This window comes from Gossypium hirsutum, chromosome D02, assembly GCF_007990345.1.
Source record: "Gossypium hirsutum isolate 1008001.06 chromosome D02, Gossypium_hirsutum_v2.1, whole genome shotgun sequence".
Taxonomy (NCBI): Eukaryota; Viridiplantae; Streptophyta; class Magnoliopsida; order Malvales; family Malvaceae; genus Gossypium; species Gossypium hirsutum.
In genome coordinates, this window is record NC_053438.1 from 29302599 (window position 1) to 29312347 (window position 9749).

The 9749-nt window shown below is 32.6% G+C and overlaps 1 non-coding gene across 1 annotated transcript; it reads left to right on the forward strand.

The window, feature by feature from the left end:
• The first annotated feature begins 1760 nt into the window (after positions 1-1760).
• Positions 1761-1867, forward strand: LOC121215063 (small nucleolar RNA R71). Its single transcript, XR_005910799.1, has one exon. It is a non-coding gene; the product is annotated as a small nucleolar RNA R71 (small nucleolar RNA).
• Positions 1868-9749: the final 7882 nt, after the last annotated feature.

Here is a 9749-nt window from a genome sequence, read left to right on the forward strand (position 1 = left end):
AGCTAAGTATTCATCCTCCTCTTCATCATTTGGAGGATCTGATGTCAAAATTTGTTCCAATGGGTCTTGAACATAATTGAGTTCCTTCTCCACGATTAAATCCTCTAAATCAAACACTGCAGAATAATCATCAATTGTGTCAGGAAATTGCATGGGCTTAAAAACGTTAAATGTTACCTGATAATCCTAAACACACATAGTAAGCTCACCCTTCTGCACATCAATAAGGGTCCTTCCGATTGCTAAGAATGGTATTCCTAATATGATTAACACCACTTTGTTTGCTTCAATGTCTAGAAGAACAAAGTCAGCAAGAAAGATAAATTTGTCTACACTTACCAATACGTCCTCGATTTTTCCTTCTGGATGTGCTAAGGATCGATCTACTAATTGAAGTGTAATCGTAGTAGGTCTAAATTCACCTATCCCCAACTTCCTAAATACTGACATGGGCATCAAGTTGGTACTTGCAACCAAGTCACATAGTGCATTACCACAATATGTTGCTCCAATATTGCAAGGTATGGTAAAACATCCAGGATCCTTCAATTTTGGGGGTAGTTTGTCTGGAAGATATGCATTTCATTCGTTCGTTAGGGCTATCGTCTCAAATTCTCCAAACCTTTATTTTTTAGACAGGATATCCTTCATGAATTTGACATAGGTCGGCATTTGTTCAAGTGCTTCAACTAATGGGATGTTGATATGAAGTTGCTTTAGTATGTCTAGGAACTTCTTGAATTGAATTTCCTGCTTTTGCTTCTAAAGTCTTTGAGGGTAGGGTGGTGGAGGTTTCTTTACTGGAATTGGTTGATTTTTTTCTGTGGCAATTCTACATCTAACGGAGTTATTAGTTTATCAGAATTAGCTGGTTCAGAAGTTACCTTGTTGGATTTTGTAGATTCAATTTTCGGTGAAATTGGAATTTCAACACTCGGTTGAACTTCCTCTGAGTCTTGAGCGTCAGCTGGCTTCTTGTCAACTTCAATGGAATTGGGCTCTAAAGTCTTTCCACTCCTCAATGTTAACGCTTTATAATGCTCCTTCCTTGGATTCCTTGGAATCTCCATATCACTAGGTAAAGCACCTTGTGGTCGGTTTCTGAGTTCAGTTGCAAGCTGACCCACTTGATTCTCCAAATTCCTTAGAGAGGCATCATTTTTCGCTATGTATGCCTTCAATAGATTCTCTAGTTTATTGGATGGTTCAGCTTGGGTTGGTTTCTAAGCTTGTTGGGAAAAACTAGGTGGTTGGGTCGAACTAGGTTGGACATAATTGTTACTGGTTCCTGCCCCTTAGTTACTCCAGGAAAAATTCGGGTGGTTTCGCCGTGATGGGTTATAGAAATTGGGTTGCAGCCCTTGACTTCCTCAATTTTGGTTTTGGTTACCCGTGTAATACACAAATTTTAGGTTCGATGGACATTCTTCGAACAAATGTCCTTACCCATAATAAACACAGGCTACATTTTCAAATTGATTTAGTGGTTGTGCTGCAAAACTATTACACCCATTAGTAGTAAGATTTTTTTTATCATTGAGGATATTGATGATACTTGTTCATGTATTCCAGCGACTCGTCTTACTGACGCTGCTCGATTGGTTGGCCATTGATAATTGTTGTTGGCAATCCTCTCAATGTTTTCATAAGCCTTATTATAAGACTTAGAAAGGAGAGCACCATTAGTAGAAGCGTCCACTACCATCCTCGTGTGAGCATTGAGACTATTATAAAATGTCTCAAGTTCTATGCAATGTGGGATTCCGTGATGAAGGCACTTCAGTAATAATTCTTTGTACCTTTCCCATGCCTCATACAATGACTCATCATCCATTTGTTGGAAAGCAGTGATCTCGTTCCTCAACTTAGCATTCTTGCTAGGCGGGAAATACTTCATAAGGAATTTTTCTGCTTACTCTTGCCCTGTAGAAATTGAGTTTGGTGGTAATGAGTTCAACCAAGCTTGAGCTCTATCCCTTAGTGAATATGGGAACAACTTCAATCGTAATGCATCTTCGAGTACTCCGGCTAACTTGAAAGAATCACACACCTCCATAAATAGTCTTAAGTGTAGGTGAGGATCTTCGGTAGGCATTCCACTGAATTGACCCACTGTCTGAAGCATCTGGAACATGATTGGCTTCAACTCGAACTGTTGTGCCTCAATTTCAGGTCTCCTAATACTCAGATTAAGATCATGAAATACTAGCACGGCTTACTGTCTCAAAGCTCTATCCCTATCATCAGCAATAAGGATAGGATTTTGAGCAAGGTTTGCTCCGTTTCCTTGATTTGGATTTTCGAAGTTCATCTCTTTAATCTTTTTCTGACTTGCTTGTCTTCTCCGCTGTCAAAAACTTCATTCAATCTAAGGGTCTACAGGGAGTAAATCGATGATTCGGTCAATACTCATAAACACCTGAAATAATCACAGAAAAATTAAATAAGTTAAAATTTGAACAGAAAAATAAACCAAAATGCAAAACTAACAACTTGACAAATAATGACTTTTTTTTAAAACACAGTCCCCGGCAACGGCGCCAAAAACTTGGAATGACGAAAATGTGCAAGTGTACACACTCGCAATAAGTAATAAAGTGACAAGTAACTGTCGAGTTATCGTACCCATAAGGACTGTGAAAAGAATTATTTATGAATGCTATTTAAAACACTTTGATGAAGAAAAATATTTTGTTGAAGAGAGTGATTAAAAACTAAGATTTTAAACTAAGTAAACTAAATAAATAAATCTCAAATGCACGATTTCAAAATACGATTTTAATCAAGATGACATAATTGTGTTAGATTAATTACATTTCTTAACTTAGAATTATTAAACTCATGTTTATATTGTTACGAATAAGTTCACGGCAACTCGGTAATTTGCTAACTTATGAACGTACTCACCTGCCAAAATCCATTTATCTCTTGACTATATCCCTATGTCAATTCAACCGATTAAACAAATCTTAATAGGCAAATATGTTATTGCACATACATACTTATTAAATCAAAATAATCTCTTGTACATATCCCTATGTCAATTCAAACAATTAACTCGATTTAATAAGCACATAAAAGACTATGTGAGGTAACAAAGTATCCTTACCTTGAAACAATTTAATCATAATAATCTTGCAAGTTATGCAAGGCAAATGTATCGTCAGATACCGTTGCTAATCTAACTTTCAGCTACCTTAGATGATTAAACATGCACTGATTAAGTACTGTGTCCATTAATTACAATTTCAATCCGTTTAAATAATTAATTCGTTAGTTACCTAACAATTGTAATGCAAGAATAACTTAGTTATGATTTTACTTAATCAAGCATCTTACCGAGGCTTATAACAATATAAAGACAATTTTAATAATTTTAACAAACAAAATGCAATCAAACTAACACGAATTAAATTTAAGTTAAATTGATTAAATTAACCATTCCAACTACATAAATATTCATAGATATGTTCAGCATAACAAAAACAAAAATTAAAGAGACAAGGAACAAGAATCAAATCCGGTGTTTTCCCATGGCTTGACTAGTTGCTCCGTTCTTCCTTCTCCGTTGTCCTTATCGACCAAGGCTGCTATGAACACTTAATTGATGCTCCAAATAGCTTATGAATGCCCCTTTCCCAAGAGGAGAAATTGGCAAAAGAGCAAGGGAATTTTGGAATGGAAAGAAGAGAGAAAGTGGAGAGAAGAGAGGAAATATGTGAATGCTTGAGGTGTGTTTCTAAAATGACTAGTCTAAGGGGGTTTTTATAGCTGAGGAGGGCTGCTAAAAATAGGTAAAATTATCAGCCAAAGAGCCCTCCCTTGGCTGGCCACACATGTGGCAAGGTTGATAGTTTCAACTTTGCTAATTTAGGCTTGGGGGAAATCTATAAAGCCACCAATTGTGGAGGGGTTTGAATGAAACTTGAACAGGTCTTCAAGGGCCTCTTTGCAAGATTAAATAATAAGCTAATAAGCTTATTTGGGTCAGCTCTTGGGACGGTTTTTGGGCTGTCCATTTCTTGATCGGTTCGGTTCACTCGGTTCAGGTCAACTGGACCACTTTTTCATAATTAATTAATAATAATTTATTAACCCAAATTAAATTGGATATAAATTAAAATTAATTATATTATGAATTAATACATATAATTTTGGACCGTCTTAGGCTGAAATTTAGTTTGCCTCGATACTTCAAATTGCTCCTCGGTTTTGTGCTTCTAGCAGTGTCTGCCGAGCCATTTTTCTCCCTTTGTGCAAATCTGTCGAAAATAACCAAAATTCATCAAAATTAATTATAAAATTAACTAAAATTCAACATGTTCATATTTTCAATGCACTTTAATTATTTTGTAAAAATTAATTATTTTTTCGACAAGAATTTTATCGAAATTGTTTGATTTTAAGTTAAAAAGGGTATGTAAAAATGTATAAATTTCCATGTTTCCATTAACACATTAGTATCATTTATTACAATTCATCCCATTCCTCACATTTTCTACTATGTCAACCACAATTCAAAATATAATCGCATATCATCAATTTAGTCCACTTGATGTCCAAACAATATCTATATGCCTTTTAAGAATATAAAATTACCATGAATATATCATACACTCGTATACTAAATTTTACATTCATCCAATACTGCATATCTATCTATATTTATCACAATTCTCATATTTTTCAATATAGTCCTTTCTTCACCTTTTTATATCAAATTGTAAACAATTTAAAATGCAGTCAATTATTATAAGTTTACAATCCAACCATAAACATTACATGAATATACTTAATTATACCATATGAACTGGCCAAGTACAAAAACAATAGATGAAGTGTTAGAGACTAATTTGCAATTTTCCCCTTTTCCTCGATTATCTACTAATTGGTTCCATTTTTGATCTATACGTTAATTTATTTCAAACTATCACCTCTAATTAACTTATAAATACTTATTTAAGGCATTTGACAACTTAATTTCATTTTACATGATTTTCCTGAAGTTTTGCATTTAATTCAATTTAGTCCTTAAATCGATATAATTATATCTTTCAATTTTAAGCTTCTTTTTTCAATCCAATTTCGATTTCATCCTTATACAATCCTCTAAATTTGATAATCATATAAATTTCATGTCAATTTTGAAATATTTTCATTTTAGTTCCTAAACTCAAAACTAATAAAAATCACTTTACAAATTAGTCCTTAATCATTTTCAAGCTTTCAAATCTATCATTTAACATCAAAAACTTCAAATAAAAACAATGACAAATTTTTTTAAACTTTAGCAATTTCAGAATCGAAAGTACAATTTAGCTAAATCGAGTTATAACAATCTCAAACATGTAAAATTTACAAAAAAAAAAACGGACTTTGTATACCTTAACATGCATGGCCAAAAGCTTCACTTGAAGTTCACTTTCTTTTGTTTCAATCGGTGGAGAAAGACACCAAAAACAAAAATGATGGTGACTTTCTTTCTTTTTATGTTTTGTAATTGACTAATAATATAATTATAAATAATAATATGGTTTACAGTTTTTATGATTTAAAGTTGGATTAATTCTCATTTAAATCCCTATATATTCATTAATTAAACATTTTATAAGCTAAAATTCAATAGTGATCAACTTTTACAGTTTTTATGATTTAGCCCTTTTACATTAATTAATCACTTAATCGGCAAAATTACTAATCCAAAATTCAATTCACCTATAAAATAACTCAATAAATATTTAATAAAATATTTAAAGGCTTAGTTTTCAAAAATGCGATTCTGTTACTTCATTTTCCAAAACCACTAACTTTAGGGTCAAATCACTTGTACTTTAACTAACTGACCAATTAGCAAAATTTATTAGATCAATTTTCAATATAACTTTAAAATTGACTCATAAATATTAAAAATAATATTTACGGATACACTCGTCAGAATTAGGGTCCCAAACCCACTATTTTCAACACCATTGAAAAATAGGCTGTTACAATTCATCATAACGGTTCTTATTTGCAATCTATGCAAAGTTATGTTGAGTTAACGGAGGGACTGGTCAAACATATATAACTAGGACTTAAATAATTTGTAATTAAGTTCCAACTTTTCATCTATTAACCACAAATTATTTAGTCATGGAGTCAATCAACTAAAAGTATCATGACTAATCTCCTCATTATATACCATTACTAAAGCAACTAACATTTCACGTTTTTATCCAATGACCTCGTCAATAGTGTGTTACCCTCATAGGATATCCTTGATCACTTTAGATTAGAATCTATTCATCTAATTTGATCCTATTTTATCTCATGGTGACCATTGCATCTTCCATAATGAAAAAAATCACTACTTACAAATAGTAATGATAATCATTTGTCCCATATGAATGACCATTATTATGTTCTTTTTTTTATAATGCATGCAATACCAGTGAAAGGATATCATTTACTCTTTAATTGAGTTATGAATTCTACTATTGTAAGTGAAGCTATGTCATACATAAGTCATATACCTAATATATCAGCTTTTGACTTCAATACCAATGGAACATAGGCTTTTAATATGTCAAACCATGTGATTCAAGTACACGTGGTCAACCACTTACTCAAGATTGGGGAAAGTTACACTGCAAACGTCACAAATGAATAAAGTCATAAATGCATCCAAGGTAAATTCAACTTGAATCTTGTCTGATATATTATAAGTCAGACAATCACACCTATGTTTGCATTTTTTGGGAGTCAACTACCCTATTACCCAAGATAAGGTATCTCCTTAGTTGGACTTAATAGATAACATAATAGTTGCATGAATCAATAGCTCATTTTGTTTCTTTTGACTATGACTAGTTAGACTACTACTAATATTAGTTATCTTCCCACATCATAATCCTTTCCCTATTATTCAACTTAATATTAGTTAAATCTTAGGTAATAAATGAGCTAATGTTTGTTTATTCAGTTTACTTTTCATGCAAAAACCATTGAAAACAAGCATACAGAGACATAATAATTTAACTATGAAATTTTCTTTAACTAATATGTTTGAAAAATTACAAGCAAAATGGTGAAACAAAAAAAATCCTATCAATTTTGGCATGCCAAAATTTGGTCTCTCAATCTATGCTAAAATTTATAAGCAAAATCCAAATTTTCTATAGAGATTTATATCAAAATTTCTAAGCAAATACTCTAAAAAGTTTGACATTTCATTAGAAATTTTAGCATTTAATTGAGAGATCAAATTTTAATAATGATTTAACTTAGAAATTTTGGTATTTCTTAATTCTAAGAAAACATAATTTTAAACAAAACTTAAGAAGTTTTTTTATAATTTACCAAAAAATGTATTTATTTCTTTTTTTAATCGAAATAATCGACTACAAGTTGTTAGGAGATTATTTCTAAGAAACCCAATAGAATAGAAAAAAGAAAGAAAGAGCAGAGAAAGAGGAGAAAATTTTCACTGATTTATCAATATCCAAAAACATGCCTTCCTTTTTTCCTCGATTTGATTATAATAAAGAAGAAGGATTGCCACATGGAAAGAAAGCAAAAGTAGTTACAACTGAAACAAAACACATCATTTAACAAAGACAAATCAAAATGATTTGTTTCATTAAAACCCTTTTTTTCCATAAAACGCTGCGCAAAACATTTTCCCAAAACATAACAAAATAACAGAAATTTAAAACTTATTAAAGCACCCTTAACAAATACTCCCCTCATCGAAAATCCTTGACCTCAATGATCAAAAGAGGAATAGATTTGCTTAAAGTTAGACAAGACTTCCCATGTTGCATTCTCTAGAAAGGAATTAGCCCATTCAACCAAAACCTCAGTCACTACATGGTGACCCTTCTTGGAAATCCGATGATCTAAAATTTGAGAAAACTCCCTCAACAGCATTCCTTTAGGACTAGTAGGTGGTAAAGTGGCAGCACTAGGTTGACGACCCACATGACGTTTGAGTTACAAAACATGAAAAGTAGGGTGGATCTTCGATCCCTCAGGTAGCTGCAAGGTATAAGCAACGTGTCCCACCTTAGCCTTGATAAAAAATGGTCCAAAAGAATCTAGGGGAGAGCTTTTGATTTTTTATTTTCCTTAAGGAATGTTGCCTATAGGGTTGAAGCTTTAAATATACCCAATCACACTCAAGAAAACTTCTTTCACTTTTTTCTTATCTGGGTAGTGCTTCATACGATCTTGGGCACGCTGAAGATGGTACATGAGTAATTATCGAGTAGTTTCTCTTCGTTGTAAGCTATGATCCATATTGTCAAATTTAGAAGAGCCAATCAAGTAATGGAGCTGTTGAGGAGGTGGCCGACAATACATGGCTTCATATGGAGTGGTCTGAATGACAGAATGAGAAGTCGAGTTGTACTACTATTCTGCCAATAATAGCCAAAGAACGTAATCTCCAAGTGATTGCCACGGGATATACCAAAGTCCAAAGTAGAAATCCTACACAAAATATGTAAAAAAAGTGGTATCCACAAGTATACGGGTCAGGTTGTAATATAGTTACAACGAAGTAGAACACTAGAGGCAAGCACTAAATTAATTCTAACCTAAACAAAAATAGAGTTAACTAGTGCTTTAAATAAATTATATTATGACTGAACATAAAGAAAGAGTTTTGTTATAACAAAAGCAATAAAATAAGAACTACTTAATCAGATCTGAGCAGGAGTGATTAGCTCGCTTAGGTAATCATAACTAACTGTTGATTCGGGTTTCCTGTTCAATCAACTAGTTATTACCCTAGCAAGATCTCTCGATCTTCCACTAGAATAATGACTTAGCAAGAACTACTTATCTCTTCACCTCATAGTTCAAACCGGTTCAGGGATAAGGTGTTCATAGATAGGCCATACCAATTTTGGGTTAATTCCCACCTAAAAGACTTCCTAAACTTGTCTAGCCTAGGGTTTAGATTCTTCCTTTTCTAAACAGTTGATCCGCTAAGAAAACCTTGCACAACAGTCAATTAGTCATACCTCCACTCACTAATCCCCCACAAGAGAATTAGTTCCTCATGGATCTCAAAAACATAATAAACTAGATATAAAAGATGAACATTAAAGGTAAATCAAGATAAGAAGGTTTAAGAGAAGCCTGAATTGTATTTAATTGAATCACAAAATCAAAAAAGAGTTGATTGAGTTCCACAAATCAAGTGTGTCGAAACCATTTTTTCGAAAACGGGTCGACTTGGATTTTGAAAAATGAAAAAATGGGAGTCGGCACCAATCCTTTTTTTTTGAAGCGTGATTGGGTCACCTTGATATTAAAACATTTTAATTTATTAAAACGATGACTTTGGCCTATGAAATTCGAGGAAACGGGTTCGAAAGTAGGTTACGCACGAGGAAGGATTAGCACCCTCGTAACTCCCAAAATTGGAACCAAATTGGTTGATTAAGATCTTAATATCAAAAATTTGAAAAGATTTTTAAAATACGATACTCTTTGTTTAAATAAAAACTTAAGTTAAAATGGATGCTAAGACCCACCTATTTCGAAAAAGTAAAAGGTCATACCTAATGAGTTAGGATACGACATTTTGGATCCTCGAAAAAAGTTTTTATTTAATTTTTATGCTTTGATTTTAAAAAGAAAATAATAGGGCCTTTAGATTTGATGAGAAAAATCAAAATCCAGTAAGTTAAGGCACGATTTCTTTCGAACCTTAAAACGTGGAGTATTTGCTTATTTCAAAAAAAAAATTAATGCATAGGATA